Source organism: Scyliorhinus canicula, chromosome 15 (assembly GCF_902713615.1).
Source record: "Scyliorhinus canicula chromosome 15, sScyCan1.1, whole genome shotgun sequence".
Lineage (NCBI taxonomy): Eukaryota > Metazoa > Chordata > Chondrichthyes > Carcharhiniformes > Scyliorhinidae > Scyliorhinus > Scyliorhinus canicula.
The window spans coordinates 80,175,781-80,199,210 of record NC_052160.1 but is presented as its reverse complement, the minus strand read 5'-3'; the positions used below and the strand labels follow the sequence as shown (position 1 = coordinate 80,199,210).

At 50.4% G+C, this 23,430-nt stretch overlaps 1 protein-coding gene across 1 annotated transcript in view; it reads right to left on the bottom strand.

Annotated features, from left to right (window-relative positions):
* Nucleotides 1-22,512, bottom strand: part of LOC119978479 (DNA damage-regulated autophagy modulator protein 2-like) — a 147,661-nt gene extending 125,149 nt beyond the window's left edge. The window contains exon 1 of the mRNA XM_038820141.1: nucleotides 22,193-22,512. The gene's annotated coding sequence lies outside the window, so the exon portion shown is untranslated. The remainder of the gene's footprint in view (nucleotides 1-22,192) is intronic.
* Nucleotides 22,513-23,430: the final 918 nt, after the last annotated feature.

Below are 23,430 nucleotides of genomic sequence, written 5' to 3'. Positions count from 1 at the left end.
TAAATTCCACATCATCCCATTCGGAGTGTAGACGTTAACCAGCACCACCCGGGCCCCCTCCCACTTTCCACTCACCATTATATACCTGCCCCCCTTATCTGCCACAATTCTACCATTATATACCTGCCCCCCTTACCTGCCACAATTCTACCATTATATACCTGCCCCCCTTACCTGCCACAATTCTACCATTATATACCTGCCCCCCTTATCTGCCACAATTCTACCATTATATACCTGCCCCCCTTATCTGCCACAATTCTACCATTATATACCTGCCCCCCTTATCTGCCACAATTCTACCATTATATACCTGCCCCCCTTATCTGCCACTAACATTGTCCCATGAGGAGACACTTGTTGAACCAAGGCTCCAACTTCCCAGGAAAAAAAAAATCTCACGAAGTACAGGGCCCCCTCCCCCCTCCGTATCTCAACTTTGCCCTCCAGCCACCACCACAGCCCTTACACGCACCCAACATCGTATACAATCTTATATTAGAAACGGTACCGTGTTACCCAGCCCCAGCGCTGCATTCCACCAAAGCTTAACTGTCCTTTAATTCGAGTCCAGCTTTTCATGTTTGACGAATGACCACGCCTCGTCCGGCGTCTCAAAATATTGATGCCATTCCTTGTACGTGACCCATAGCCTTGCTAGGTGTAGCATCCCAAATTTCACCCCCTTACTGAAGAGGGTCACCTTCACCCTGTTGAATCCAGCACGCCTCTTGGCCAGCTCCGCACCCACGTCCTGGTAGATACGTATCACGCTGTTCTCCCATCTGCTGCTCCGTTCTTTTTTTGCCCACCGCAAGACAAGTTCCTTGTCCGAGAAGGGATGAAATCTCCCCATCATGGCCCTCAGCGGTTCATTCGCCTTGTGCTTCCTTGCAAGGGCTCTGCGCGCCCTGTCCAGCTCCAGGGGTCGAGGGAATACCCCCGTCCCTATCAGCGTCTCCAGCACCTTAGACACAAATGCTCCCATATCGGACCCCTCCACACCTTCGGGGAGGCCTACAATTCTCAAGTTCTGTCTCCTGGACCAGTTTTCTAGGTCCTCCAGCCTCTCCTGCCACTTCTTGTGGAGGTCATCCTGCGCCTCCACCTTAAGGGCCAATACGTCCAACTCGTCCTCATGGTCGGGAAGCTTTTTCTCCATCTCCTTAATCGCTTTCCCTTGTGTTGCTCGAGTTGCAATTATTTGGTCTATTGATGCCTTCATTGGGGCCAGCATGTCCTTTTTAAGATCAGCAAAGCAGCCCCCAAGGAACTCCTGTTGCTCCTGTGACCACTGCGCCCATGCACCCTGGTCTATACCAGCCGCCATGCCGTGCCTCGGCGCCCGCTCCGCACGCTTCTGTCTGTTGGGACTTAACCCGGCCACTCCTGATCCAGCTATCCATACAACAGAAAGGGAATCCCTTTGGCAGTGTTCGCTTTACCAATCTGCCCCAAAAGGTCCGTGAAAACTCCTGAAAAAAGGTCCGAGAGTCCGTTCCAGACGGAAGCTGCCGAATGCGCGACCTACTCCTCCATGGCCACCACCGGAAGTCCTGTCTGGGAAACTATTAACAGGTGTCGCAGATGTGATTCAAAATTTGTGGTAAATTGTCCAAAATGGAACAAAAGGTTTTGCCCACATTTTAAATACACAGGTCAATTTTTCAGATCATTGGATACGTTTATAGGGGAACTGTCTTTTGTTACAAACACATTCAGGATTGGATCGATCTTCAGCCTTCATTGTATTATGATAACAGACTTTATCAGTAGTTGCCTGTTATCTCTGCTCAGGTTCAATGGGTAGTTGATATACATGAGTTGCTTACTCCAATTTGATACAGGAGGAATTATAATCTAGATCGTGCATTTCTAGCGTAATAACTTGCAGTTATAAAATATCTCTCATAGCCTCAGGTGCTTTACAGCCAGTGAAGTACCTGTGCTGGATGAAACATGGAACCCCAATTTTATGTCAGAATACATGACTGAGAGTAGAGGAGGAGGCCATTTGGCCCATCGGGGCTGACCCGACTCTTTCAGAAGCAATCCGCTGCCCTCTATTTACCCGTACCCCTGAAATATTTTGCCCCATCAGGCGATGCATTCCAAATCCAAACTACTCTGAGTGTAAAAATGTTTCCTCATGTCATGTTTTATTTTGTCAATTGTCTTAAATCTGCAGCATCTGGTGATTGACCTTTCAACCATTGGAAACAACTTCTCTTTATTTACACTACCTAAACTCTTTGATTTGAAACACCTCTTACCAAATCTCCTCTTGGCCTTTTCTGTTCGAAGGAGACCATGCCCAGTTTCTCTATCCATGTAACTGGTTTCTGAATGGGGATTACATTTGAGGAAGTCTCTCTTCTGTACATTCCAAAGTTGTGTTTTTCTTAACGTGTAATGCCCAGAGTTGGGCACAATACTCCAGTTTAGGATGAAATAGTCTTTTGTATAGATCAGCTTAACTTTGGTCTCAATTTATAAAGCCCAGGTTCCTCTAATCTATCCTGACCACCAAACATCCCAAGCTCACTTTTGTTGTATGCTCTTTAAAATGGGGCTATTTTACCACGCATTGGGCACGATTTTCTGGAAAGGTTTGGAAGTGTGGTATCGAGCGGGAAGTTCTGTAAGCTGGTCTGGTGAGGCTGGCAATGCAGTACAATGTTAATTGGTCCACTTAACAAGACCCCACAGGCTTCACACCGCAAATGAAGGCTAGCCAGCTGATTCTTTGGGACTGCGCTCGCCAGCCCCCCCCCGTTAACAAGGTCAAGCAGCGCTTAACCATCTCTTGCACAGCAAACCCCAGCCATCTCACAGCCATGGCACCGAGATGACTGGCCTCACGCGGACCTAGGGATGCTGCCAGGTGCAGTCAAGGCCACGAGGGATGTTCCCCCGAAGGTCCCTGAGGGTAAACCACAGGGCAGCTAGGGCCGCACGGTAGCATAAGTGGATAGCACTGTGGCTTCACAGCGCCAGGGTCCCAGGTTCGGATCCCGGCTGGGTCACTGTCTGTGCGGAGTCTGCACGTCCTCCCCGTGTGTGCGTGGGTTTCCTCCGGGTGCTCTGGTTTCCTCCCACAGTCCAAAGACGTGCGGGTTAGGTGGATTGACCATGCTAAATTGCCCTTCGTGTCCACAATGGTTAGGAGGGGTGATTGGGTTACAGGGATAGGGTGGAAGTGAGGGCTTACGTGGGTCGGTGTAGACTCGATGGGCCGAATGGCCTCCTTCTGCGCTGTATCTTCTATGTTCTAGTGCTGACTGGGATGAGGTGGCAGGTGCCGTCAGCTTGGGCAGCATGACCAGGACATGCCTCCAATCTCGCAACAAGGTCAATGACCTACACTGGGCTGCACATGTGAGTTAACATCCACCACCACGCCCACCCTCCTTCACCCCTGTTCTTCACATCCCCCTTCTCCACCCCCTCTTCACAGCCCACCCCCAACCCATCACGGTGAACTACACATGTGGCTAATGATGCCCTCTGTGTCTCCACAGGGGAAGCTGTCCCACCCAGACTGGTGGCTGGGTGCAGGATATAAGAAACCTCACCAGCTTCGAGGAATGGGCCCTGGAGAGCGGTAACAAACATGGGACTTGGCATACACCGCAGAGGTGAGGATCCACCGGGCCCTACCTGGAGTTGTTATTGCCATACAGACTGACCCACCCCTCCCACTGAGCACGTGACCATTCTCCCACAGGACCTCCAGCCAACAGCTCTACTGGGGTGATTCCCCCACCCCCCCACCCCCCCCCCCCCCCCCACCCCCCACCCACACCGCCCCCCCACCCCCCACCCCCCCCACCCACACCGCCCCCCCACCCCCCACCCACCCCCCCCACCCACACCGCCCCCCACACCCCCACATCGCCCCCCCCACCCACCCATCCCCCCCCCACCCACACCGCCCCCCCACCCAACACCCCTCGCCCCCCGCCGCCACCTCCCAGGAGGACACCTCAAAGGATGCAACCATCGATGTGTCACAGCTATCATTCCCACCCTCCACCAGCACAGAGACACATACCTCAGGGGGCAACGTTAGTGGTCAGGCTTCTGGGGCACATTCTGGTGGGAACCACACAGTTGCTGATGCACATCAGGTGGAGGCAATAATGACCGGGCGAGATAGCTGTCGGAGGTCTGCTGGGTCCAGGACCCAGCTGGGTCCCAGTCAGATACTGAGCCTCTGGTACAGGTATACCCGGAGCTGATGGAAACTTTAGAGTGCGGCTGGGACGTTTAGAAGGAGACATCAGCGACGATCCAGCAGATCCATAGCCGATTTGAGGAGTCCCTGAGGCTACGGACACAGGAGATGATGTCAGCAATGCGTGACACCGAGGCCAACACTGCGAGGCTGGCGATCGCAGTGGAGAGCCTGGTGCACAATGCCAGCAGCATTTGTGGAAGTGTCCAAAGCAGGGCTCAGTCAGTGACGGCCATGGCTGAGGGCCTCGGCAGACTGTCTGACTCGCTGGCATCATGACCCAGTACCAGGCTGACCTTGATGAGCTGCTGCAGGGCATGTCCCACTCTCAGATAGGAATGTTGAGACGCCGCGGAGCTTGGACCAGTAACACTGGGCATTGCAAAGCATGGCCCGGTCACTGGGGAATGTGTCCCAGTCACTGAGGAATATCGCCTAGGGCGCCAACACCATGATGCAGACATTGGGGAGCCGCCAGGGTTGGCAGAGACAGACGATGCAGGGGCTGAATCCAGCTGCCCCTCCATTCCGAGGTAAACCCCAGAGCCCAGGAGAAGGGGGCGCTGGGCGACAGCCCAAACCCATCCTATGAACTGGCGACCGTAGCCACCAGCTCCCAGGTTCCACCCCTCTGACGAGGCCACGTCTCGCAGTTGGCATCCGGAACAGGGCGGCACCAGGGGCAGCGGGCCACAGACGCAGTAAACAGCCAGCTGCGTCCACTTCTGATGTGCATCCTGGGGATACACATAGACAGCTCAGTAGAGCTAGGAAGGCCAAGTACATTAAGGATCACTGAGAGCTCACTGCGTGGGGCGGGGCTAGATAGAGTTAAGGAGGGTGCGGTGTGGGGATGTGGTGGGGGAGGGTGCATTGGGAGTAGTGGGGGGGGGGGGGGGGGGGGGAATAATGGGACGGCATCACCGGGAGAGTGGGGCAGTGGTATACACTTGTACGAGACACATTAAAATACCCTCACCACAACCTAATGGCGCCTGGACCATTAGACATAGGAGCAGAATTAGGACACTTGGCCCATCGAGTCTGCTCCGCCATTCAATCATGGCTGATATTTTCTCATCCCCATCCTCCTGCCTTCTGCCCACAACCCTGATCCCCTTATTAATCAAGAACCTATCTATCTCTGTCTTAAAGACACTCAGTGAATTGGCCTCATCAGCCTTCTGCGGCAAAGAGTTCCACAGATTCACCACCCTCTGGCTGAAGTAATTCCTCCTGAACTCTGTTTTAAAGGATGGCCCTTTAGTCTGAGATTGTGTCCTCTAGTTCTAGTTTTTCCTACAAGTGGAAACATCCTCACCACATCCACTCTATCCAGGCCTCGCAGTATCCTGTAAGTTTCAATAAGATCCCCTCTCATCCTTCTAAACTCCAACGAGTACAGACCCAGAGTCCTCAAACGTTCCTCATACGACAAGTTATTCATTCCAGGGATTTTTCTTGTGAACCTCCTCCGAAACCTTTCCAAGGCCAGCACATCCTTCCTTAGATACGGGGCCCAAAACTGCTCACAATGGTCCAAATGGGGTCTGACCAGAGCCTTATACAGCCTCAGAAATACATCCGACTCTTTATTCCGCGTTGCCGGCTGACCTCCAATCCCATGCCCTATCCCCTCCCCAAACATGGGGTCCTGGTCCCCTCCTCCCACCGCTCACCATTCCCCCACACCTGGCACGCTCTGCCGATACCCACATGATCTGTTCATCAGACTGCACACCCTGTACCTAGACATCTGAAGAGAACGTCACCAAACCCCGGCCTCAGACATGGGCCCGGGGCTGGAGCCCATCTCCTGGGTGTACGGAGGTTGGCTGCTGCATCTGTGATGTTGCCTCTCGCAGTGTTCAAGCACAGTGTCCATGCACTGATTGGGATGCTAAGCAATGAGGCCCACATGCTACATTGCCCGCCCACCCACGGGTCCACTTGGCATCTGTGAAGTGCTCACTTAATCATGATTGCCATTTCCCTTTTAGCAATAGCCTCCAGCCGAACAGCCAGAGGCCTCGGCAGTCAGTGGGAGATATGGCTGGTCGTTGGGTCAGATAGGCAGGGAGTACTGTTGCCCCCGGAAGGGGAACATATGATCCAGGGGTTGGCATGGAGGTCCCACACAGGGTTGCCCCCTCCCCAAGACGAGCCCCCCCCGCCCCCAGCTCTGATACCCCCAGCCCCCCATGGTGTCCCACCCCCAACTCGGGTTGCACCCCCCCCCCCCCCCCCCCCCCCCCCTCCCCCCACCCCCCCCCGGCTGTCCCCCCAACCTCCTCCAAGCACAGGGGCGGCAATCCCAGCGGCTCCAGCTCATTGCCTGTCAGCAAAGATGGCCACTCACCTTCTAAGGTCCCCGCAGCAGCCCTTCTGTCAGGTTCACGTTTTTATATCAGCGTCAGCGTGACCACTTGCTGGGGAGGCCAATGAATGACGGGAGGCCATTGGATCAGGGGTGACTCCTGTTAATTGTATGGAAATAGGGCTTAAGTGGTGAAAATTAGTTCCTTGCCATGCTACAGCAAGATCCCTATTTCGCCCAGGGGAGTGGGCCGGTTGCATCGCAAATGGTTTGGCGCCCAGAGCGGTTCTCAATTTTGGCCTTTCCCGCTACTCACCGGCCTTATTGAACTCTCGCTTCAGTGAAACGTAGCTACTGAATAACACCCATTGGATGGGATTCTCCATAGCCCGATGCTGATATCATGTTTGCCGATCAGGTGGAGAATGGACTCCGACTGTAAAATTGGGGCTGGCGCCGGTTTGAGGCCAGTCCGCCACGCTCTGTCCACACCAAAATGGCATCGTCGTGAAATGTGGCACTTCAGCGCCATTGCCACGTCATACATAAGAACATAAGAACTAGGAGCAGGAGTAGGCCATCTGGCCCCTCGAGCCTGCTCCGCCATTCAATTAGATCATGGCTGATCTTTTGTGGACTCAGCTCCACTTTCCGGCCCGAACACCATAACCCTTAATCCCTTTATTCTTCAAAAAACTATCTATCTTTACCTTAAAAACATGTAATGAAGGAGCCTCAACTGCTTCACTGGGCAAGGAATTCCATAGATTCACAACCCTTTGGGTGAAGAAGTTCCTCCTAAACTCAGTCCTAAATCTACTTCCCCTTATTTTGAGGGTATGCCCCCTAGTTCTGCTGTCACCCGCCAGTGGAAACAACCTGCCCGCATCTATCCTATTTATTCCCTTCATAATTTTAAATGTTTCTATAAGATCCCCCCTCATCCTTCTAAATTCCAACGAGTACAGTCCCAGTCTACTCAACCTCTCCTCATAATCCAACCCCTTCAGCTCTGGGATTAACCTAGTGAATCTCCTCTGCACACCCTCCAGCGCCAGTACGTCCTTTCTCAAGTAAGGAGACCAAAACTGAACACAATACTCCAGGTGTGGCCGCACTAACACCGTATACAATTGCAACATAACCTCCCTAGTCTTAAACTCCATCCCTCCAGCAATGAAGGACAAAATTCCATTTGCCTTCTTAATCACCTGTTGCACTTGTAAACCAACCTTCTGTGACTCATGCACTAGCACACCCAAGTCTCTCTGAACAGCGGCATGCTTTAATATTTTATCGTTTAAATAATAATCCCGTTTGCTGTTATTCCTACCAAAATGGATAACCTCACATTTGTCAACATTGTATTCCATCTGCCAGACCCGAGCCCATTCACTTAACCTATCCAAATCCCTCTGCAGACTTCCAGTATCCTCTGCACTTTTCGCTTTACCACTCACCTTAGTGTCATCTGCAAACTTGGACACATTGCCCTTGGTCCCCAACTCCAAATCATCAATGTAAATTGTGAACAATTGTGGGCCCAACACGGATCCCTGAGGGACACCACTAGCTACTGATTGCCAACCAGAGAAACACCCATTTATCCCAACTCTTTGCTTTCTATTAATTAACCAATCCTCTATCCATGCTACTACTTTACCCTTAATGCCATGCATCTTTATCTTATGCAGCAACCTTTTGTGTGGCACCTTGTCAAAGGCTTTCTGGAAATCCAGATATACCACATCCATCGGCTCCCGGTTATCTACTGCACTGGTAATGTCCTCAAAAAATTCCACTAAATTAGTTAGGCATGACCTGCCTTTAACGAACCCATGCTGCGTCTGCCCAATGGGACAATTTCTATCCAGATGCCTCGCAATTTCTTCCTCGACCGACCCATCTGCCATGCTCCGTCCCCAATGGGCCGGGTTCCCAACAGCGTGGGACACGTGTGGTCTGAGCCAGCATGGCAGCTCCAAACTGTGTTAGCACCACCACACTCGGCCGGGATCCATGCAGCTGGCCGGGGGGGGGGGCGTCTGCTAGGGCTGGGGAGACTTTTGGGAGGTGGCCAGAGGGTAGGCAGTAGGGTCGCAGTTTGCGGGTTAGGTTACAGGCAAGGCTGGCGCCATGTAGTACGGCGCGACCGGTGCAGGTCATCAGCCATGCGCATGCATGCCTGGGATCCGGCCATTCTCTGCGCAATCCGCGGGCGTTTCATGCGGCGTTGGTGCTAGCCCTGCTCCGGTACTGGACTCGGTGAGGCGTTTGCACTGATTTGCCGGTCCTGTAATAGCACGAGTCCCACGCTTGCGTCGGCACTTAGCTGCAGGAACAGAGATTTCCACCCATTATCTCTCTTCACACTTCCAAACTTACACTTTCTTGCACTAAATTCGATCAATTTCACCCGTTCCACTGTATCCAAGTCCTTTCAAAGTCAAAAATGTCAACATTGTTTACTGAACTTCAAGGAAAGAACATTTGGCCCTTCAGTCCCATTGCTTTCACAGCTAGATTCTCCGCAGCCCCGCCCAAAATTGTGTTTGGCGTGGGGGCGGCGAAATCGGGCCTGGCAATTCTCTGGGACCCGAGAATCGGCGTGTTCGCGGAGTACTCTGCGTGGCTGGGGGGCCATTGCTAGAGGCCTGCCCAGCGATCCTCTGCTCCCAACCGGCCGAGTTCCCGACGGCGTGGTTCTAACCATCTATCGCTGTTCGGGAAGCTCGCGTGGGGGGCCTTATGGGCGGCCGGGGGAGGGACAGATCGGGTTGGTTGGATCATCGGGCGCGCAGCCAATCAGGGGGGCCTACATTCTGCAGCTGCCTCCATGGTCCGAGTCCGCCATGCACTCGGTGCGGCCGCTGGAGGCCGCCACCGTGCACATGCGCGTACTCAAAACCGGAAGTGCAGGGGCCCGTTTCCACAGCTAAAGCTGCATGAATCACTCTGGGTCCCTGCTAGCCCCCTGCAGGTGAGTGAATTGGCTTACCTTTTTTTTTTAGGAAACTCTAGAGTGAAACGCCAGCGTTTTTACACTGGCGCGGGGACAAAGTCCCATTTATGGGAGAATCCAGCCCCCTGAATAATCAACCATATTATAAGCCCTGCTGAGGGATTCACGGGGGGGTAAAGATATGTAAATATCCTTGATCCCCAAATGCTAAATGTTAGGAATGCTTCACAGCTCCAGGGTCCCAGGTTCGATTCCCGGCTGGGTCACTGTCTGTGTGGAATCTGCACGTCCTCCCTGTGTGTGCGTGGGTTTCCTCCGGGTGCTCCGGTTTCCTCCCACAGTCCAAAGATGTGCGGGTTAGGTGGATTGGCCATGCTAAATTGCCCGTAGTGTAAGGTTAATGGGGGGATTGTTGGGTTACGGGTATACAGGTTACGTGGGTTTAAGTAGGGTGATCATTGCTCGGCACAACATCGAGGGCCGAAGGGCCTGTTCTGTGCTGTACTGTTCTATGTTCTATGTAGTCTTAGGAATTTAAATTTGTACTGATAAACATTAGAAATAAGGTATAGTCTTACGTGGGTTTAATAGTGCCAGGAAAGATAGTCAGATTCATGCAGGACAATAGTGTTTGTATTTGTGGGAGTTGGTTAAGTTCCAACTGTGCGTATAGAGAGGGCTATGGTGTGCAGAATAAATAGTCGTTGCAGGGGCATTACTTTGCAAGAGACCCATTTCCCAGAGGGATCAGGGGTTATGGGGAGAAGGCAGGAGAATGGGGATGAGAAAATATCAGCCATGATTGAATGGCGGAGCAGACTCGATGGCTGAGTGGCCTAATTCTGCTCCGATGTCTTATGGTCTTATGGAAGCGCTTTCCTTTGTTCTTAGTTTTAACTGGAAGCCAGAATAGTTGGAGCCAGGTCACGGAGAAGGGAACAGCTCTCAACTCTGCCAGGAGAAGCTGGATAGGACAAGGGAGTTTCAAAGATGCAAGCTCTCTAAGGAACAAGATACAGTCCAGATAACTAGGGAATTGGGATGAAAGGCTGTTTATGAAGTCTGGAGTTGAAATGAATTGTCACATGTAGGCTTCAAATGAAGTACTGTGAAAAGCCCCGAGTTGCCACATTCCAGTGCTGTTTAGGTAGGCTGGTACGGAAATTGAGTGAACAGAGACCGGGGTATTGTTCAGAAGAATTCAAGGAAGAGTAAACAAGTGTTCTGGATTAAAGAGACAATCGCAGTAACTAGATGTAAAGTAATAGAATCCCTACAGTGCTGAAGGAGACCATTCAGCCCATCGAGTCTGCACTGACCCTCTGAAAGTGCACCTTACCCAGGCTCCCACCCTATCCCCTGCAACCCCATAACCACACCTAACCCACAGATTCCTGGACACTAAGGGGAAATTTAGCATAACCAATCAATCCAGCCTTTACATCTTTAGACTTTGGGAGAAAACCAGAGCACCCAGAGGAAACTCATGCAGACATGGGGAGAACGTGCAAACTCCACGCAATCATCAAGGTAGCAATGCAAACTTCAGAGATAGATTAAATGTTTGATATCATTTTATACCTTCTGGGAATCGAAAGTTAAAGCAATTGTGAGCACAGCAATTAAAACAAAGGAATGCTAAAGGAGTTTGTGTGAAATCCTGGACTAGATTTATTATTAAAAAGGAGAGCAGAAGCTTTGATTGAAAGTGTCATTTGTAAAACCTGGACTGGATTTCAGAATGCAAATCGCTAAGGGAAAGCATTATTATGAGAAGACTTAAAGCGTGTTTTTGGGAGTGGAATTTAGCAACTCCCATGTGACAAACATCTGGTGGTTGGGGTGGGGGATTCGGAGGAGAAATCCACAGACACTAACTTGGGTTCAGAGTGCAGTGCACGTATTTGACCACAGTCATCTTGTGTGCTTAAAAGGGCTTTGTGTTAATGAGATCATTATAGCTTAAGATTTACTTTGTAATCCATGTTTATCCTAAAGCCAGTGGTTTAGTTAAGGAGGGAGTAAAGGACTATTGTATAATAATCCAACTTTTCATGTTTAATTAATGTTTTATTCCTTGTTGTTAAAATGAATTAGTGGTCCTGTGACTCTGTTCCTCCACATTTTATAAAAACATAAAAGTTAGGGGGCTGGATTCTCCGCTGGTGGGATTCTCCGTTGCGCCGGCAGCGCACCCACACCCAGGGATTCCTGGCGGAATGGGGCTGCCCATAATGGAAAATCCCATTGCCCGGCTGCAGGGACAGAGAATCCCCTGCCGGCGGGGGCACATCGCACCAGAAAACTGGTGCGGCAGACAGAGAATCTTGCCCAGGGTCTTTTGAGCTAGTATTCCATTCTGGGATTATCCCATCCATTTATAACATCAACTGGGATCGTAACACACCTGAAATTATGTCTATCATATTTAATTCACATCCAGAACCATCTACAGAATGATCAAGACCCAATGGAACTTTTCACCATCTGTCAAAACCAATCCAAAAACCTCCCATCCCATTCCAAGTATTTTTTTTATTCATTCATGGCATGTGGGCATCGCTGGCTGGACCAGCATTTATCGCCCATCCCTAATTGCACTTGAACTGAATGACTTGCTAGGCCATTTGAGATGGAAGTTAAGAGTCAAACACATTGGTGTGTGTCTGACCAGACCAGGTAATGATGGCAGATTTCCTTCACTAAAGGACATTACTGAGCCAGATGAGTTTTTACAACAATGGACAATGATTTCGTGGTCATCATTAGACTCTTTCGTTATTCTTTTTTTAAAAATATTTTTATTCTCCTTTTTCACAATTTCTCTCCCGAATTTACACCCACCAACAACAAACAATAATCAACAACAAATATATCAAACCCCATAACAATAACAACAATCCCATCCTCCCACCAACCCCCAAACATCAGCCTGCCTGTTAACATAAACAAATGACAAAAAAGGAATCAGGGATTACCCATAGCCATCCTTAATATACACAGCCCCTCCCCCACAACCCACCCACCCATCCCCCCCAAACTAATGTTCGATGTTATCCAGTTCTTGAAAGTGCGTAATAAATAGTGCCCATGACTTGTAGAACCCCTCTGAGCTTCCCCTCAGTTTCATACATTATCATAGAATTTACAGTGCAGGAGGCCATTCAGCCCATCGAGTCTGCACCGGCTCTTGGAAAGAGCACCCTACCCAAGGTCAACACCTCCACCCTATCCCCATAACCCAGTAACCCCACCCAACACTAAGGTCAATTTTGGACACTAAGGGCAATTTATCATGGCCAATCCACCTAACCTGCACAAATTTGGACTGTGGGAGGAAACCAGAGCACCCGGAGGAAACCCACACACACACGGGGAGGATGTACAGACTCCACACAGACAGTGACCCAAGCCGGAATCGAACCTGGAGCTGTGAAGCAATTGTGCTATCCACAATGCTACCGTGCTGCCCTTTGAACTTAACTTTCTCAAGGGTCAAGTATTCCAACAGATCCCCCCGCCACGCCAGGGCACAGGGTGGAGAGGCTGCTCTCCATCCCAGCAGGACCCGCCTTCGTGCAATCAACAAGGCGAAAGCTATAATATCTGCCTCCGCACCCTTTTCCAACCCTGGCTGGTCCGACACCCCCAATATGGCCTCCCGGGGACCCGGGTCTAGTTTCACACACATCACTTTGAAAATTACCCTAACCACCTCCTTCCAGTAATCCTCTCGCTTTGGACAGGACCAATACATACGAGCGTGATTAGCGCCCACACCCCCCTCCTCCTCCTCCTCCTCCTCCCCCCCGCAACGTTCACACACATCTTCTACTCCTTCAAAGAATCGGCTCATCCTTGCCCTCGTGAGGTGTGCTCTGTACACCACCTTCAGCTGTATCAGCCCCAACCTCGCACATCAGGTGGAGGCATTTACTCTCCGGGGCACCTCACACCAGACCCCCTCCTCTATAACCTCCCCCAACTCTTCCTCCCACTTTGCTTTGATCCCCTCCAGTGGTGCCTTATCCTCTTCCAAAATAGCTCCGTAAACCGCTGACACTTCCTCTTCTCCAGTCCACTTGCCGCCAGCACCTCCTCCAATAACGTGGAGGCTGGTTCCTCCGGGAAGCTCTGTATCTCCTTCCTGGCAAAGTCCCGAACCTGCATATATCTAAACACTTCTCCCTGCTCCAGCCCATACTTCGCTTCCAGCTCCCTCAATCCTGCAAATCAACCCCGAAGAAACAAATCTTTTAGCGTCTTAATCCCCTTCTCTTCCCATTTCCGAAAACATCCATCCCACCTCCCTGGCTCAAACCTGTGGTTCTCCCAAATCGGTATTTCCCTTGACCCTGCCCCCAACCCAAAATGTTGGCGAAACTGCCTCCAGATTCTCAATGAAGCTATTACCGGACTCCCTGAGTATTTCCCCGGAGCTATCGGGAGCGGGGCCGTTGCTAGTGCTTTCAGCCCCGATCCCCTGCACAAACTCTCCTCCATTCTGACCCACTGGGAATCAGCCCCTCGGACCCAGCTCCACACCTTCTCCACTTTCGCCGCCCAGTAGTAGTATATCAGGTTCGGCAGACCCAGACCCCCTGCCTGCCTTCCCCTCTGTAGCAGCACCTTCCTCACTCTGGCCACCTGCCCTTCCCATATAAACAAGGTAATCCTTCCCTCAAGCCCCCTAAAAAAAAAAAAACTTTGGCAGGAAAATCGGCAGGCATTGAAAAATAAACAGAAATCACGGCAACACATTCATTTTAACCGCCTGTACCCGACCCGCCAGTGACAGAGGGAGATCATCCCACCTCGCCAGGTCGGCTTTCACTCTCCCCACCAAACTAGTGATGTTGTATCTGCAAAGCCTTCCCCACTCCCGGGCAACCTGCACCCCAAAATACCTAAAGTGAGTCCCTGCCCTACGGAATGGCAGCCCCACCACCCCTGCCCCCACCCGAGACACCACAAAATACTCACTCTTGTCCAAGTTCAGCTTGTATCCCGAGAAAGACCCAAATACCCGCAGTAACTTCAACATTCCTCCTATTGATGCACTCAGTTCCGACAAATACAGCAGCAAGTCGCCGGCATATAATGCTCTATCCCCCACCGCACTATTTCTTTCCATGCTCCCGAACTTCTTAATGTGATGGCCAACGGCTCAATCGCAAGTGCAAACAGCAGGGGGGACATAGGACATCCCTGCCTCGTCCCAAGGTGGAGAGAAAAGTATCTCGAACGGATATTGTTCGTGCGGACACTCGCCTTCAGCTCCTTAAATAATAGCTTTACCCAGCTCACAAATCTTGGTGTAATCCCAAACCGCTCCAGAACTGCCATCAAGTACCCCCACTCTACCTGATCAAACGCCTTCTCGGCGTCCAGTGCCACTACCACCTCTGTTTCCTTCCCTTCCGCCGGTGCCATAACGACGTTCAAAACCCTACTAATATTCGAAAACAGCTGCCTCCCTTTCACGAACCCTGTCTGATCCTCACCTATCATCTTCGGGAGGCACCCCTCCAGCCTACCCACCAGTACCTTTGCCAATACCTTTGCGTCCACATTAAAAAGTGAAATGGGCCTATACGACCCACACTCCGTCGGATCCTTATCCTTTTTAAGCAACAGTGAAATCGATGCCTGCCCCAAGGTTTGTGGCAGCACTCCCTTCCCTATCGCCTCTTCAAACATCCCCACCATCAGGGGTGCCAACTTATCGTTAAATTTTTTATAATATTCCACCGGAAACCCATCCGGCCCTACCTCCTTCCCCGACTGCACCTCCCAATCTCGTCTTTTATCTCCTGCTCCAGTATTGCTCCTTCTAATGTAGCCTTGTCTCCCTCCCCTAGCCTCGGGTACTCCAACCCATCTAGAAATTCCTGCATCTCACGGTCTCCCCCAGGTGGCTCTGACCTGTACAACCTCACGTAGAATTCCTCAAAAACCTTGTTAATCAGCTCCGGAGCCACCACCAACTTCCCGACCCTATCCCTTACCTGAAGAATTTCCCTTGCCGCTGCCTCCCTCCGGAGCTGACCTGCTAACATACATGTTCATAAACTGCACCTCTTGCTCGTCTCAGTTGGCGCACCGCCTTCCTGGTGGATAGTCGGTCGAAGCTCGCCTGTAGTTCCTTCCTCTTTCCCAGCATCGCTGGGTCCCCATCCTCCGCATAACTCCTAACTGCCTCCAACATCTCATCTATTATCCTCTGCCACTCCAACCTCTCCTCTTTGTCCACCCTGGCCGTGAACAAAATTACCTCACCCCTCACCACCGCCTTTAGAGCCTCCCAGACGACTGCCATTGACACCTCACCCGTACAGTTGAATCTTACATATTCCTTAATTACCTTTTCAATTTTCTCACAGAATACTTGGTTCCCCAAAAGCCCCACATCCAGTTTCCACGCCGGCCTCTGCACTACCCCCTTCTCCAGTACCATATCCACCCAATGTGGAGTGTGATCTGACACTGCAATTGCAGAGTATTCCGACTCCTTGACCACAGCCAGCAAAGCCTTTCCCACCACAAAAAAGTAAATCCGCGGGTATGCCTTATGGACTGCTGAGAAAAACGAGTACTCCCGTTCTGCTGGGTGCAGGAACCTCCAAGGGTCCACCCCTCCCATTAGCCCAGCCAGCGCCTTCGCCCCCCGATGGGACCAGCGAGCGCGGCCGTGATCTGTCAAACCTTGGCTCCTGCACGAAGTTCCAGTCCCCCCCCCCCCACAGTCAGCTTGTATGTGTCCAAGCCCCAAACACCTTCTTCGCGAATCCCACATCGTCCCAATTGGGACCGTATACACTCAACAACATCGCTACTCTCCCCTCCAGCGCCCCGGCCACAATCACATATCTACCCCCCTAATCTGCCACTACCTTCTCCATCTGGAAGCGTCCCCTTTTGCTGACCAACACCGCTACCCCTCGAGCCCTTCCATCAAATCCAGAGTGAAACACTTGGCTAAACCAGCCCTTTTTAAGTCTCACCTGGTCCTTCACCCTCAAGTCTCCTGCAGCATTGTCACATCGGTTTTCAAACTTTTAAGATGCGCAAGCACCCTTGACCTCTTGAACGGACCTCCTAGCCCTCTCACGTTCCACGTAACTATCCTTACTGGGGGTCTCTCACTCCCCCCCCCCCCATCTTTCTTATCCACCATCATCATATCCCCAGGCCCTGCCCCATAAGCCTGATCCGCCCCTGTCCATTGTTAACATCGAACCCCTTCTCCCCCATCCCGAGAGCCCCCCCTACATTTCCCCCTGAAACAACATTCCTCAACATCCATCCCTTCCCCCCCCCCCCCTCTCGCTCGCCTCTAGGCCCATTGACGCCTGCTATCCAGGCTCCAGCGTCCGCAGCCCCCCTCTCTCCTCACCTCCATTCAGTAGCTGACTTTAGCTAGCTAGTGCGGGTGGCTCCCCCCTGCCAAGACATATCATCCCCTTCCACCCAGTCCCAGAGAAAGAAACAAAACAAACCCAACAATCCAACCCCTACAATTCATTAACATAACATTTAACCGTTGCAACACAAAACGCCAATCAGCCCACCATTAACTTAAGCTCTATAACAATGCAAAGAGAAGTAGATTACAATACAAATCCGTAAAAGAAAGTTATAACATTTATACATTTTCCGGCTGTTCAAACACAGTCCACAGTCTCTCTTCCAGTTCCGCTCTTCATGTCTGTCCCAAGCCTTCTGCCTTCACGAACGCCTCAGCCACATCCACTGTCTCAAAATAAAAGTCTTTGCCGTTATACGTTACCCCCAACTTCGCTGGGTACACCATACCAAACCGTACCCCCTTCTTGTACAACGTCGCCTTCACTCGCCCAAACGTCGCTCGTCTTTTTGCCAACTCCACCGTCAAGTCCTGGTTGAACCGAACCGCAGTATCATCCCAAAGTACCTCCCGCTTCTGCTTCGCCCAGTTTAATACCTTCTCCTTCATGCAAAACTTATGGAAGCAGATAATTATTGCCCTTGGCGGCTCGTTCACTTTGGGCTTCGGCCTTAATGACCGATGGGCTCGGTCTAGCTCGTACTGGGAGGGGCTCTCACTCTCCCCATCAGCTCCGCCAACTTCTTAGCAAATTTTGTGTTGGCTTTGGGCCCTCTGTCCCTTTGGGCAAACCCACAATCCTCAAATTGTGCCGCCTTGAGCGGTTTTCCAAGTCTTCAAGCTTTGCTCGGAGTCCTCCGTTAACATCCACAACCCTCCGCAGCTCATCCCCCATCGCGGTGAGTTGGTCGCTGTGCTGCGACACGGCTTCCTCCACCTTCTCGCCCTGCTCGCTCACCTCGGCCAAAACCTTTGCCACCGCCACCTCTACTGGGGCGATTGCCTCCTCCACCAGTGACTTCAATACGACTGCCATCTCCTTCCTCAAGGCCTCCATGTGAAAATGAAAATTGCTTATTGTCACAAGTAGGCTTCAATGAAGTTACTGTGAAAAGCCCCTAGTCGCCACATTCCGGCGCCTGTTCGGGGAGGCTGTTACGGGAATCGAACCGTGCTGCTGGCCTGCCTTGGTCTGCTTTCAAAGCCAGTGATTTAGCCCAGTGAGCTAAACCAGCCCCTATGTGCCTCGCAAACTGTTTTTCCAGCTCCACCGCCATCACCTCGGTCATCTTCTCCACCGTAAATAGTGCGACCCCGCTTTGCAGTTCGGTTTCCACCATCCTGTCAGCACTTTTATTCGTCTTCTCCTTCAGTGGCGGCGACCCCACATTTCCTCCTTTCTTCAAAGCTGCTTTTCGCATCCTTTAGCGGCTTATTGTTTTTTACTTTTTTTCTCTTCTCCTCTCTCCAACTCCACCCTCCTGTCCTTCATCAATCTGAATTATTCTTTTTCCTTTTGAAAAAAAAAGGGGGAAGAGAAAAAAAAACTTCACCAAACTTCCTTAAATCTTCTTTCTTTCTCCTCTGCATTCATCCAGAGTTCCCCTGGGACCAGGCTTCAGCCTTCTTTCTTCCTCCTAGGTGGGAGCCATCCGATGTGGGACATCCTACTTACATCGTGCCCTGGTCTCGGGCCTTCCGCTTCGGCCTTCTCGTAGCTCCGCCCCCGCTGCTCCGACCCCGACACCGCGGTGGGCCCAGCGCCTCAGCCCCGCCACCCGACACCCACGCGAGGTTCTTCACCGGTTTTTAAACCGGCCCTGCTGGCTGCTCGCGATGGCCCCAGAGGCCGACGATAGTCGGAGAGGGGGGGGTTGCGTTGAAACTCGGGGATTTCCCCGAAATCGCCGCAACTTGTGGCCACCAGCAGGAGCTCTTCTTGCTGCCGCCGCCCTGCTCGCCCTCGCCACTGGAAGTCCGACTCTTTCTTTATTCTAAGTAGCTGTGGATCAGCTTCTTTTCAAGGATTTAGTTAACAAGGCATTTCTGCTTTAGCTGGCAATGTGATGAGTACAATGCTCTCTTCGTAGCACCAGGTGTTATTTGGTATCATCAGCATGTTAATGTGTACATGTAAATTTACCAGAATAATACTCGGTTCAATTGGGAGGACAGTGAACAAAACCTGGCTTATTTCCAAGAATTTAAGGTTAAGGAGTGATCTAATTGAAGTGCTTGAAATATAAGTCATGATGTGGAGATGCCGGCGTTGGACTGGGGTGAGCACAGTAAGAAGTCTTACAACACCAGGTTAAAGTCCAACAGGTTTGTTTCAAATGCTAGCTTTCGGAGCTCCGAAAGCTCATGTTTGAATCAAACCTGTTGGACTTTAACCTGGTATTGTAAGACTTCTTACAGTGAAATATAAGTGATAGAGAGGGTGGCAGGGATGGTTAGCACTGTTGCCTCACGGCACCGAGGACCCGGGTTCAATCCCGGCCCCGGGTCACTGTCTGTGTAGAGTTTGCCCATTCTCCCAGTGTCTGCGTGGATTTCAGCACCACAACACAAAGGTGGATCGGTGGATTGACCAGGCTAAATTGCCCCTTAATTGGAAAACAAAATAGTGACAGATTAGGCATTTCCTCTGGTGGGTAAAATCCAAAACACAATCTTATGGTACACGGAGCAAAGGTGGTAAATGGAGTTGAAAATAATTATGGTCTGTTTGGTGGAAAAGGTTTGAAATTCCACGGCACCCTCCTGTTTCTATGTACCTCAGTTAACAAATGCCATGTCATTTGGGGTAATAGGTATTCATCAAGTGGTGTATCAGCTGGATGCAATGAAAACTCTGATCCACAAAATCTTGTAACCATGCCTTGTTACTGTTGCAATGTCCTGAATATAATTTTGAGCAATGTCTCTGCAGCAACACTGAACCCATCACCGCAGCATTCCCTCAATTAGCTTCATCATATCAGCTCCAATTACCACACTCACTCTTTTGTTATAAGTTGGTAGAGTGTGAGTTACTGCGCAGTAAGCGGAGAAGCTGCCTCGTATCACAATATGATGGCAATGTCCAGATTGCCATATGTCTGGACTCACACAACACAGGTGGATCCTTATTGTATTAGGAATTGGAAAATTCATTCAAAACTTAACCAATATACTGGGGTTAGGATTAAATAATACTGAAGGGCCAAGGCTTATAATACAGGATATCAGCAAGTGGCTGGTGGAGGTAGATAGATCCTTGTTAGGCTAGAGAACCAAAGGTTATGAGGGGGGCGGGTGGATGGGAATGTGAAAATCAAAACGCAAACAGATCAACCATAATATTGAATGGTAGAGCAGTTTGGAGGGGTCGATTGGCCTATTCTGCTCCTATCTTGTATGTTCATAAAGATCAGCATGGAGACAAGTTCAAAGAAAGAATAAGATCCTGAGGTTGTGAAAGATGTTATAGAACACAACACGAGTGCCAATATTGTGTTGTCTTGGGGAAAATTGGAACAAAGGCGGTAATACAGATGAAGTAAAGATAGCCGTGGTCTCATAGAATCATAGAATTTATAGTGCAGGAGGCCATTTGACCCATCGGGTCTGCACCGGCCCTTACAAAGATCACCCTACTCAAACCCACGTATTTACCCTACACGGGGAGAACGTGCAGACTCCGCACAGACAGTGACCCAGCCGGGAATCAAACCTGGAACCCTGGAGCTGTGAAGCAATTGTGCTAACCACTATGCTACCATTCTGCCCTGCTGGTGTTACAAATAGTTCACAGACTGTATTGTAACACCAGAAAATTTGGCTATATATTTGGTTGCGAGGAAGGTGCAAAGAGTCATAAATGGGTGAAGCGAATGGATAAAAACTAGGCAGGTGAAACATAGGAAAATGTGACGGCCAAGTTACATTTTTTGATCAGCAAAGAAGTCAATTAGAACAGGTAGGAAAGTAAAGCAATAATCAGTTCAACCATGATCATGCAGAGTGTGAACAGGAAGTTACTTTTTGAAATGTTCTCCATTTACAGAAGTGAAAATTTCATTACTGCAATTTCTGCCTCTCACCAGAGCTGAAATGAACCCATGACAGTATGGGGGCAGTACGGTAACACAGTGATTAGCATAGTTGCTTCACAGCTCCAGGGTCCCAGGCTCGATTCCCGGCTTGGGTCACTGTCTGTGCGGAGTCTGCATGTTCTCCCCGTGTCTGCGTGGGTTTCCTCCTGGTGTTCTCCCACAGTCCAAAAATGTGCAGATTAGGTGGATTGGCCATGATAAATTGTCCTTAGTGTTCAAAAAGGTTGGGTGGGGTTGCTGGATTATAGGGATGGGGTGGCCTTAAGTGGGGTGCTCTTTCCAAGGGCGGTGCAGACTCGATAGGCGAAATGGCCTCCTTCTGCACTGTAAATTCTATGATACACTGGTCTAGCTCAGTTAGCTGGACAGCTGGTTCATGATGCAGAGTGAAGCCAGCAGCATGGGTTCAATTCCCATACTGCATGAGGTTACTCCACCTTCCCAACCCTGTCCCTCACCTGAGGTGTGGTGATCCTCAGGTTAAATCACCACCAGTCAGGTCTCCCCTTCAAAGCAGCCTACGGTCATCTGGAACTATGGTAACTTTACTTTAACACATCCTAGCCCCAGGGCTCAGAGCTCGGTTGTCTGCCTGTCTGTATCAATGTGTTCAGGAACGCTGGACCTACTCATTTCTCACAATACTCTCAGCATGCCTGAGATTTTAACATTCTGATCAAGATTCACTTCCCCAAACAGTTGGACAACCTCGTGCCTGCCTCCGAAATTTTGAGTTCCATGCAGTACAGAGAGAGTGCAGCATTGTCAGAGATGCTGGTTTTCAAATGAGATGTTAAATAAGTGTCTCTTGGATGTATCCTGGTTAATGTTTGTCTCTCGATCATTGCTGTTTGTGGGTGTTTGTTGCCTCTCAATTGACTGCCATCTTTCCTCTATACAACAGTAACCAGACTTCGAAAAGCACTCCATTGCTTTGCAACGTCCTGTCATCATAAAAAAAAAATCATTATCTAAATCCAAGTCTTTCTTCCATCTGCATGATAGACTATCACGGTAGCATGTCGTTACATGATTGCTCCTCAGCATCCTAGTTATTCTCGTGCAGGATATGAGGTGTTAAAGGGAGGAAGGTTAATCATTAGAGTCAGAGTAAAGTCCTCAGCAGAGTCTGATTCTCCTGGTCAGTCAGGACGCTCCAGTGTACAGCCTCATATTCCTCATTACTCAATGCTAACAAGCTGCGCTCTCTTACCAGGACTCCGATTCTGCAGCCAGTGCCGACACTCACTGGAAACTTTGCACAGACCCACACACACTGATCCTTCAGGGTACAGGGTTCAGCCTCCCTGTGGTCAGTCTCCCCGATCTCAGAGTTCCCTCACCATTGTCAGCATTAACCTGCTTGTGAACAATCCACTACGATGCCAGTCTCCATCTAATCTCAGTTCTCTGTTAAATCAGTGCTGCCCTTAAAAATCTCTGCTTTCAAACTCTTCCTGCTTCAAAAACTGCACATTTCCTGGATACAAGTCCTGTCCACTTCCGAATTTACGTTTGTTATAGCTGGGTGTCTCCTGCAGGATAACAACAAATTCAGTAGGAAAACCAAGAGACATCTCAAATATACAACAGCCTACTCCGGCAGATAGCCCCATCTGCAGGATAGGGAGTATTAAAATGCACACTGCTTCAACAGAGTTCTGGGGAACACACGCAGTGTCAACCAGGAACACACACATTTACAGAATCAGTTTTGACCAGGACACGAAACAAGTGGGAGGGGTTAGGAGAAAAGCAGCAATTCGGGACTCCTGCTTCCTTCCCGATGGCCATGTCACTTCTACCCTTGCTAATTCACCGTCACCCCCGCCTTACTGATCCACACACTCACCTCCTCATTGCTTCCACACAGTGGTGAGCTGGAGGAGGCGAGTGGGAACAGGGGCTAAATTATTATTTATTATTAAGTCATTTCAAGCTTTAATTTTTGCGGTGGGAACCATCCGACAAAGTGATTTAAATTGTTAACTTCAGATGGTTCTGCCAATGTTACACCAATTGTTACTCTGAAAGAGTTAGAAAGAAAAAAAAGTACTTTAACTCCAGAGTAACTATTTTAAATACCCAGATGTGCGGGTTAGGTGGATTGGCCATGCTAAATTGCCCTTCGTGCCCAAAAAGGTTAGGTGGGGTTACTGGGTTACGGGGATAGGGTGGAGGTGTGGGCTTGGGTAGGGAGCTCTTTCGAAGGGCCTGTGCAGACTTGATGGGCCGAATAGTCCCTTTCCACACTGTAAATTCTATAAAAAAGATTGAGCCCCCAATCCGAGCGATGCCAACCACCCCCCCATATCTGGTCCTGACCCAACACCGGCTCCCACCCCAGCCGATGCCTGGATCTCCACCCCCACATCCCATTCCCTTAGAAACTTAAGTTCTCCCTTTCAATCCAACCAAGTCCAATCAAACTTACCCGCTTTATGGCAACTA